The sequence below is a fragment of the Varanus komodoensis genome, unplaced genomic scaffold (assembly GCF_004798865.1).
Source record: "Varanus komodoensis strain SLA01 unplaced genomic scaffold, ASM479886v1 scaffold20_1, whole genome shotgun sequence".
NCBI classification, from domain to species: Eukaryota; Metazoa; Chordata; class Lepidosauria; order Squamata; family Varanidae; genus Varanus; species Varanus komodoensis.
In genome coordinates, this window is record NW_025335587.1 from 9,214,219 (window position 1) to 9,224,455 (window position 10,237).

Sequence of the window (10,237 nt, forward strand, 5' to 3'; positions counted from 1 at the left end):
TGTATCTTATTGTGTTGTAAGCCACCCCGAGGCTTCGGCAAGGGGCGGCATAGAAATGTTATAATAATAATAATAATAATAATTATTATTATTATTATTATTATTTAAATCTAGCCAGACTACTTTTCTCATAAACAAGGAAGAGAAAGCAGGCAAATGTAATATAGCTTACGATTTAAAATGATTGTTCTTCTTTTAAATATTACATTATTTGAAACATTAGAGCAAAAAAGGACAATGAAAACAGTACTCTTTATTCATACATATCCATGTAGATTTCATACTGCACTGTTCATACTGTGAACTATGTATTGGACTGTGTCTTAGACAAACTCAGAGCAGACCCAGTGAAATCAATGGGACTCAAGTTTCATTCATTTCCATAAAACTATTCTAAGCATGAATAAGTCTCAATCCAGTGGTATTGTTTCAAAAAATGGTGTGTTGAGAGTTTGGATTTTACAGAAGGCAGCCCTCTCTTAATAGCTCTACATACCATTCTCATGTTTGTTCTCCCAACCTCCAAGCATTGCTTCTCATTGGGCCCAATCAATATTTGTTCTCAACACTTTTCAAACCAGGTCATTATATTCCGGTCATCCCAGGCAGATCACATTACTGGCAATGCATTGCTGCCATCAAAACCAGTGGTACCACCTACCCTTTCCTTATTTCCAAAATATCCTATATTGCAAAATTCATTGTGTATCAACCTTTAAGAGCCCCCACCTCAGTAATTCATTGCTTGTCATTTTCTACAGAAACTGAAATGCACTCGCGGCGAGGATTGTATTTGCCCAACATTGGAGGAGTGAAGAGCCACCTACTGAAGAACTGATCTTAAAAAAGATTTTGGACTGCACAGAAATGGACAGATTGACCTTGTCTCTGAAGGAGAAGGAGGATACATATTTCTATCAATTTTGGAACTTCTTTTACTATTGGCTAGAGAAACGGGACTATGCGTAGACTTGAATATGGTTAAGGAATTTTAAAAAGAGTGAGATGCTGACCCAGTATGTTTGATATCTTAAATGATTGATGTTTTTAATGTTAGTTTCTAGAAAAAATAATAAAAATTATTTTAAAAAAAGAAACTGAAATGCACTCATGCAGTATCATCAGTTGTTTATAACTAAATGTTACTGAAAGGCATGAGAAGGAAATGACATAGAGCTGTTACTGTGGGGACCATATTGGCTAGGTTGACATGTTACCTTAAGCTAGGAATCCTGGCTCATTAAACCATAATGCAAACCATCTTTGTTCTGGTAGAAGCAGCTCATTCACTACCACTTAACTCAGGGGATCCCTAAACCTTTGGTCCTATGGGCACATTTGGAATTTAAGAAAGTGCTGCAGGCACCACCAAAAAAAATGTCTAAGCAGTGGATCAGTGCTTTGGCATCTTCCCAATCCACCTATGGATCTTAGACTGTTTCTTATTCTGCAAAAACCTTGGTTGTGTGTCTGCTGGACACTGCAAAATCTCTTTAATAAAACAATGTCTTTAATAATTCAGTTAATTGCTGGTAGTGCAATATTGCTTCTTTTAAATATACGTTTTGGCAATATTCAGTAGTTACTTCTTTTGGAAAGGAGATTATTGCTCAGATTTTTAAAAAAAAAACAGAACAGTCTTAAATATGCACTGATGTACACGCTCTTTTAAATTAACACCTTGAAGGGTAAAAGGATTTGCTGTGCTGTTTATCTCTGGCATTTCAAATTGGGAGCAAAGGAGGCCAGAAAATTGCTAGGATATATTTTCCAGTAACCCCAGTTTTCTTCCCTCTCCCACCTTCTTTCTACTTTCCTCCAGGTTGTTCTTACACCTGGGAGAAGAAGCTGTCCTAGATGGGGTGACCTCAGTGTGGTTCCCCAGGTCTGAAGTCAGAATTATTTTCTGATCTTGGATCCAGGAATCTGAAGAATCATATGGTCCCCTAGATGCTGTCTGGGATCCACAGCATTGGTCTGGTATTTAGCTATCTGTTGTGCTTTAGTTGAAGCCTGTGTGTAATTGCTAGAACATTGTATGCATTGCATACAAATCCATGTATGTATTGGCAGCAAGTCTTCCTGAACTTTCTCCTTCCAAGCCAGCGGCTTCTAACTCCAGTCTGTATTATTTTAAAGTAGGCCAGCTGCAACAGCCTTGTGGGACAGGAGTATTGCAGAGATTGGGAAGCCAGCTAATTACAGAAATGCCACTCCTGCTAAGAAGTTGATTCTAAAGGAATCTCTCATCTCCATTGTGAACCAACCAGAGGGTTCGACTGCTCCCTCAAATGACTAGAATGACTCTTTGCTCATTTGATCTGATGTCCAACTGCAGGACTGATCAGGTTACATCCAGCCTTCTCTGACTCTGCCTGTCCAACAGTATTTTCCTCAGAACCAAAAATGGGAATTCCAATTTCAGTTCAGATTAAGACTCTAAGGTAATCACCTTGGAATGCTGTATTTTGGGAGAAGCAAGTCAAGTCCCTATTGTATGTTTCTTAAAACAATGAATAAAATAAAAAATGAGTGCCTGCAGGCATCTGAAAACCTGATGTACCTCCTCCTACATTAAGGGAAAATAAACCAGATATGGAAAGCTTAGCATGGCAACTAACCTGGATCATGGTTTATTATGGCCAAACAAACCAAGATTATAAGCCATTTTAAAACTAGGATTCAGGAAACTATAATCCAGGGTTTGTGTGTCATATTCAACTATCCATGCCTGGTTTGCCTGTCCACTAACATAAGCAGGAGAAACAAGATTACGGTGGATGTGATTTTTCCCTCCTATGACCACCACTGATGCTTTGAGCTGTTGTGTGACTTTCATGGACACCTGCTGGACAGTTTCTATGTTGTCACTGACAAGACACAAAAATACATCATGGCAGGTAAAATATGTAACTGCATGATACTTCATGCAGCTCTTCAAAAGAATAAGAAGTGGGAAAATAGAGCTATGCTGCAGCGCTGTATTTCAGAACATCTCTTCCCCTTGTCCTATTTTATTCCTTAAAATTGTGCCAACTTTGTTATCCAATCTGGAGCTGAGCTGAAATTTATCACAAGGGATTTCTCTAAGAAAATATCTGAGATTATTCTTAAAAAGAGGGCATTTTGTGGAATTTTTCCAAATATTGCCAGCATCCCCCCACCCCTGGAGATTACCTTTCTCTCCATCATAATGTACAGAATGGTGTTCATTCCAGGGCATTATGGTGGATGAAAAGTGGTGGCAGGCTGTGAAACTGTTGTCACCTCATGCAGTAGCAGCAAAACTAACCAACAAGCACACCTTAGCAGGGTTGGAAAGATCCTAAATGTGAACCTCTTACATGAAAAACTTTGGAGAATTTATCTGCCCATTGGATAAATTGTATAAAGTGGTCCCCCAGATTCTCTGTCCATTATGAGGGTAGAGAATTGTGAGATGCTGTGAAGTAGTCACTTATAATCAATAAAACTTGTTATGATCACTCCCACTATATCTGAATATATTGGATTAAAGCACTGGTTGGCAATCCAGATGTTCTGGGTTCCAGTCCCATAAACTCCAACCAGCATGGCCAGTACTCAGGAACTGTGGGAGCCATGTGCTAAAGTGTCGAGAGTGCACTTGGACTGCTTACCCCTGGATAAAGGAAAGCAATTCTTTGGTTTTCAGCAGAAGAATCAAAATGAGCAGAAAGGGGATTGTGAGTGCCCCTTTGCATCTGCCTGCTCTTTATAGGAACATAGTCAAATAAAGCAACTAGCCAACCCAGGGGTAGGTTGAACTGGGGAGTCTAGGAGCAGTGCCTGACCTTCAGCTGAAGCTCTGCCTAGGAGTTTACTATCCCAGATTGTGGCCAATGATCTATTCCAGAACTATTTATTAAAATGCATTGTTAATGCAGGAAACGGAGCAATTTCGGTAAGGGAACGTTAATTGCAAATAGCCCCTGAGATACCAGAAATGAAATCATGAGCTGTAAACTCAAATCCCTCGAAACAGCTGCATCCAGTGCTCTTTCAGCTCCTGCCCACAGCGATTTCCCAACGCAGAATTGCCTGGGCAAAGTGTCTGTGTCCCTTTTACACATGTGTAAAAAAATCCAGCGGAACCTGCCATACTCCCCTCCCCCACCCGGACAATCGGGCAGCTTTAAGATGCAAATCTTCAACAGGGCTCGCAAAGAGTAAAGGCACTCTGTACAAGTTCTGGGGCACTCTCTCCTCCTGCCTTACCGTTTCACAGGTCACCGATCTGAGTCGCTGCCGACCAGCTCAAACTAACGAGCCGTGCCAAGCGGGCTGGACAGGCGACTTCCAGCAGCAAATTTAGTGGACCGCCGAAGTGAGCTTGACGACTAGAGGGGCGCTGCGCTGGGCAAGTGACAGCTATGACCGGCTTCCCGTCGCAGAGGCATAAAGACGCGTTTGGAGAGGGTTCGGCTTCCTCCTGTCCTTGGTTTCTCGGAGGGCAGGAGCAGATTCCCTTCGCACAGAATCCTGTAGGGGGCAGCCTCCCCGGGCGGGCGGGCAGGCAAGCAGGCACCTAGCTACCAAGGCGCTGTCTGCCCCGGGAGAAGAGACAGAGCCGCCGTAACCATCGTCATGATGCCTCCTTTACTAGAAAGGCTGCTTAGTTCGCGTTTCCCGACTAAATCGGTTCGGAGCCGCGTTCCGTGTCTGCGCAGATTCAGTCCCGCCATCGGGATCGTCCGCCCCTCCCTCCGCCACTTCTACCACCCACTTCTGAATCTTCCCCTCTGCTTCCCATCCGCATCCCTGCTACCGGGTCACTCCCAGTCCTAAGTGATCAAGGAGCATCCCTCCCCGCCCGCCCCCGATCCTCTGGAGAGCCAGCCCAGGGAATGGCGATCGAGGTCCCATTGATTCGCCATGAATCCCAAGGCGACGCAGCAGAGCACGTCGCCTGGCTTCCAGGTCCAGCGGCGGCGGCGAAGGCAACATAAAGCAGGCAAGTTTCTTTACCTGGGGCCCGCGGCTGCGGCTGCGGCTGGAGCGAGCCCATCAAGCCTCCCTGGCTGCCGCGTCCCGCCGCGGCGCCTGGCGGCGGGGCTGCGGCTCTCCTCCTGCGGCCGCCGCGCTCCGGAGTCCGGCGAAAGGCTTGAGGAGTGGGCGTCGCTCGCTCGCTCGGCAGAGTTGAGGAGCCTCCTCGCTCCCTCGCTGCAGGGGGAAAGTCGGCCCACAATGCTCCGGCGTTGCAAAAAAAGGAAAAAGAGCCTCCCCCTCCCCTCCCCTCGGTTGCTCCAGCTGGCGGGCAGAGAGCCATGAATGCTTGTGATTACATTCGAGAGTAACACTTGAAGTATGTATGAATCGCATTCATGGGCGCAGACACTATGTATATGCATGTGGAGGTAAGCTTGGCCCAGGGAAACCAGTGAAACTTGTTACTTCCCAGTGAAGTTTGCAACTTCCTCAGAATGGTCTCCTCATTCGTCGTTTTTCCCACTCCATTCCTCACGGCATTTCTATCTCACCCTTCCTCCAAGTGCACCCATTTGAGCCTCTCAAGAACTCCCCTGATAGATGTGTGAGGCTGCAGGAGAGTCACTGGACCACTTTGGCTTCCTCTTTTGCCTTCTACCTGACCAGCCACTGGAGTAGTGACCAGCAGGTAGTCCCCCAGAGGTTCTCCAGAATGGAATTCCACCCTGTGGCTGAGAGAGAGCCAGCATTCCTGATCTAGATACTTCGATTTACCTATAAGGCCAAGGTAATCTCCTGAGATTTGACGTACAATATTTGGGAACAAGGGAAAAATGCGAGCCGCCCCCTTTTTGAAGGTACTAACCTTTGACTGTTAACTTTCAAAAATGTCATCTTCCTTTAAAAGGGGTTCCTTGACAGGGCCTCCCATGGTTCTTAACAGGTACAGGTGACCTTCACCATGGGAAGGCCTGTTGAGCCCTGTTTAGCCATTTTAAAATGAGCTGAGTTTAATAGCTAGCTGATTACGTGGGAAAACTTGGCAAGAGTGACAAGGAGGACCAAAAAGCTGCTGAAAGCCAAGAACAGCTTGCAGTCATGGCAGGAAGAACGAGACAAGTTGGTCCTGTAGTGTCACCTGGGATACTACAGGAGCATCAGGAGGAAAGGAAGGGAGGACAACCCACAGTAAGCCTGATGTCTGCTATCTACACAGCAGCCAATCCATTGTGACTTATTGCCAGGTTGTCACAATGGATTGACATGCATTGTCCATTGTATCCATGGACTACTTCACAGTTCTACAAGCAGGGCTAGAAGACCTGGACAACCTGGACTTGGTTCTCAGCTTGTGCAAGACTGCTTCCATCAGAAGAGATGAGTCTCCAGAGTTGTGTAATGCACAGAAAATTTTCTGTGTACTGCATACTGTGGGGAACATTTACATTCAAACTCCAGTAATAGCCCATTCAGAACAAAAAGAGAGCAGGATTTGAAAGGTGAGCCAAGGCTGGCATGGAACTAGGTGTGGGCTTGCCTGTGGCCCCCTGGCTGTAGGAGCCCCATCCCTGCATAATGGCTTAACACCCTTCTCTCATGCTGATAGTCTTCTCTGAATAATGTGGCGATGATTTTTTAAATGAACACAATGGAGGAACAAAGGTAGTAGCAGTCTGAATACAATGCATGTCCAAGAATGGTCTCTTTCAAAGGATGCCATCACTTGCATAGATTTAGATGTTCTGTGTGTGAAACTGGTGCTCTTCCATTGAGCTGCTGCCCTTCCTGAAAAGGAGCTAATACAAATGTTGGTCGTGGTGGCAGCGTCCTTGTACATTAGATTTTACAGACATTTGTAGACTCCCGTCCTCTGCCTTGACACTAGCCAATAGACTCTAATAGATGGAAGTATTGCCCAAGTTTGAATGTTTATTGCCAAACACAGACATGTGGCAAGTCTGGATGGGTTATGAATTGCGGAAAAGATGAGGGCTTCTTTCCACAGCACCTGATTTAAACAGTTATATCTTAGTACTCCAGCAGCAATTGCCTATATGTATACATTTAATTCAATGAGTGAACGAGTCAAGACTTTTCCATCTTCACACAGGCGTACATGCACAAAACGAAGCAAACCCTCCAGCCTGACTAAGCATAAGATCATTCAGGTTTGCATTGTTCTAACAATGCAAATCGGCCTGTTTGGAATGCGCTCTGCTCCGCCACCTGGCCTTCTGTCAGCTCCTCCTCGACAGGAGGCACTTGGCAGTCGCAGAGTGGTGCTCTCATTAATGTAAGATCAGGTTCCCAGATACACCAAGTCCCACTCATCAATCTTTCCCCTCTAGTGGAACAGGCACTGTGCTGCTCCAGTGCTAAAAGCACCATGTCCTGCACAGGGAACACTGATCCCTCCCAACTTGTTTCCCAGCAATAAACTATTTATAGCTAAAAATAACATTTTCTTTCCTGCTCTAGAAATGTGCTGTTAAGTCACTGCACCCATTTGTTGTCACAGTGTGGCTTGGCTCCATAAGGCAACAAAAGTCATTTTCTAAAACGATGTGCAGCTCTTGGAGGCTTCTCCTTCAGCAAAGCAGTGGAGTGTCAATCCTAGCAGTTCACTTTAAAAGAGGGACAAAGACTTGGACTGGAACCCCAAATCTCTGATGACCATTATTTAAGTAAATTAGAAATCCCAGGCCACAGCAATTGCGAACATTAGTGGAAAAGATAGTTAGGGCTAACCCCCAAAGTGCGTGAAGGTGTTGCACTTCCCAAATGCATATTCTGGAACTTTCCCATACCCATGCTAGGGTGTGATATGTCCAAGAAACCGTGACATGAAAGAAAGTAAAGCAAGGGCCCTTCCTCTTTCTTGTCATATGTTCCCAGATGCATCATTCTGGGATGACTTCTCATAACTCACTGTACACCGTCTAAAAATGATTAATGACAGCTGCATATTCTAAGAGTTTCCTATCAAAAATGTATCTGCTATGGATCTATATTAAAACATTCATTATGAGAAGATGAGTTGTATGACAAATTAATAAGAATGAATGCAAATTAGCTTTTTCAGGAAAACTGTGTGGTATTTTGAAGGAATTTTTAAACAAATTAATATTGCTTGTAAAGGTAAAGATAAAGGTAAAGGTTTCCCCTTGACGTCAAGTCCAGTCATGGCTGACTCTAGGGGGCGGTGCTCATCTCCGTTTCCTAGCCAAGGGAGCCAACGTTTTTCTGCAGACAGTCTCTGTGGTCATGTGGCTGGCATGACTAAACACCGAGGTGCATGGAATGCTGTTGCCTTCCCACTGAAGTGGTACCTTTTTATCTACTTGCATTTGCATACTTTCGAACTGCAAGGTTGGCAGGAGCTGGGACGGAGCAACTGGAACTCACCCTGTTGTGCAGATTCAATCCTGCGACCTTCGATCACTCAGCACAGCAGCTCAGTAGTTTAAACCACTGCGCCATCTGCATCCCTAATATTGCTTGTATTTAGTACTAAAAAATGAAAAGATATTTATAATGCACACAGATGTTTTGGAAATGGGGATTATTAGTAGCAGACCAGATGCACATACTGTGGTTTAGTCCTAGCATTAAAGCATTTTGAATTCAGATTAAAAGAACTAACCAAAGAATTGTTGGATATGATGTTCTCATTGGAACCTAAAATAATGCCGTTAGAACTTATATATTTAAACATATTTAAATCATGCAGCAGACCCTAATTTCTTAAGTGCTCCTAAGCTTGTAATTGGTAAGAATTACCCAAATCCTAACATTCCAGCTTATAATGTGTGAATAAATAATGTCTGGCAAATAACACTTAAGTGATACTGTAAGCCTGAAAGATGGAAAAGAGCAGACATCCAAATTTGATTTAATACAGCCTTTAAGTGGATTATGGGAAGTTGCATACAATGTTGATATTTATTTATTATATCTATATCCTACTTTTTTTTCTATCAAGGACCTCAAGGTGCTTTATATAATTTCCTCCCTCCCCCACCCAATCTTATCCTCACAATATTCAGGATTGTTTTTCTATATTGTACTTTTCATATTTTGGAGCTCTCATTATTAAGATTGTGTTGTTCTAATAGTTAAAGTAACATTGTAGTTGTTCAAAGATAATAAATTGAATTTAAAATTATGAATTTAGAATAGGTTTATGATATTGCATGTATAAATCTTTTATTCTAATAGGAGAACTTACCAGAGAAGATTCATAGAATCACCAGTCAAAAGACACCGTGCAGCTATTCTGTCATTTCTTTTGAATGGTCACTTCTGTAATGAAAAAGCTGGAAGAAGTGCTGGAGAAACACAGACTGACACATTGAAGAAAACATGTCTAGATGCTCTGTAAAATTCCATGAGGGGCACAGTGCAATTGCATAATAATACCCTTGTCTGGAAGTCCCCAAATGTAAAGGATAAAAAAGTCAGAGGTGAAGTTTTTGGAATGCTTTCTGTATTAAAGAAGAAGGTAGTGATTGGTAACAAATGTGTGCGTGTAACTTATAACTGGCCGTTCACTATATGTGAGTCTCATATAGAAATATATCACACTTCATTATGCCTGGCACAGCCTCTCCTCTCCTCTCCTCTCTTTTATTCCTCCACATAAAAAACCCAAAGCCAGCATTCTAACTAACCAAATACGCTACTGCTCCAAACACTAGGCCTACGCTGACTGATATAAATTAGGCAGCATTTTAAGACTTTGGTTTCCCAGTGCCAAGGTCAGGGCCTGAGCTTTGACTTCAGAGTGGGAGCCCATGCTGGCTTCTGAGTCTGGGAAAGCAACCTTGGGGGGGGGGTAAAAGGGGGTGTTTTGGTAGGCACAGAGGAGGGGAGACTGGTTAGGGGGTATCCTGAAGCCTTTCCTGACTCCCCTGCCCCTGCAAGATGGCTCTGCTAGTTGAGTGAAGAAGCCCATCTTGCAACAAATGCAGGGTGGGAGGATGGAGAGATGAAAACAAGTCCCATCCTCCTCACTATCCACATATGAGGCCCCTAAGCCTCCAGGTTCAGATGCTTATAAAGATTGCAATGGGATTGCTCCCTTAAGAGTTTAAGCGCAAGTGAAACAAGCAAAATTAAAAACAAAACAAGACTGAAATGATGTTAGGGACACAATCCTATCAATGATTAGATATACAAAATGGGTTCTAAGTCCCTAGTCAGCTGTGTAATTAAACATGCCTAGGATGGGCCTTCAGTCACTGAATGAACTCCTTGTGCCTTTTCAGAAAACTGTTGGTGCCCCACAAAC

At 43.6% G+C, this 10,237-nt stretch overlaps 1 protein-coding gene across 1 annotated transcript in view; it reads right to left on the minus strand.

Annotated features, from left to right (window-relative positions):
* Nucleotides 1–5,121, minus strand: part of KANK4 (KN motif and ankyrin repeat domains 4) — a 47,820-nt gene extending 42,699 nt beyond the window's left edge. Inside the window, exon 1 of the mRNA XM_044430500.1 lies at nucleotides 4,987–5,121. The gene's annotated coding sequence lies outside the window, so the exon portion shown is untranslated. The remainder of the gene's footprint in view (nucleotides 1–4,986) is intronic.
* Nucleotides 5,122–10,237: the final 5,116 nt, after the last annotated feature.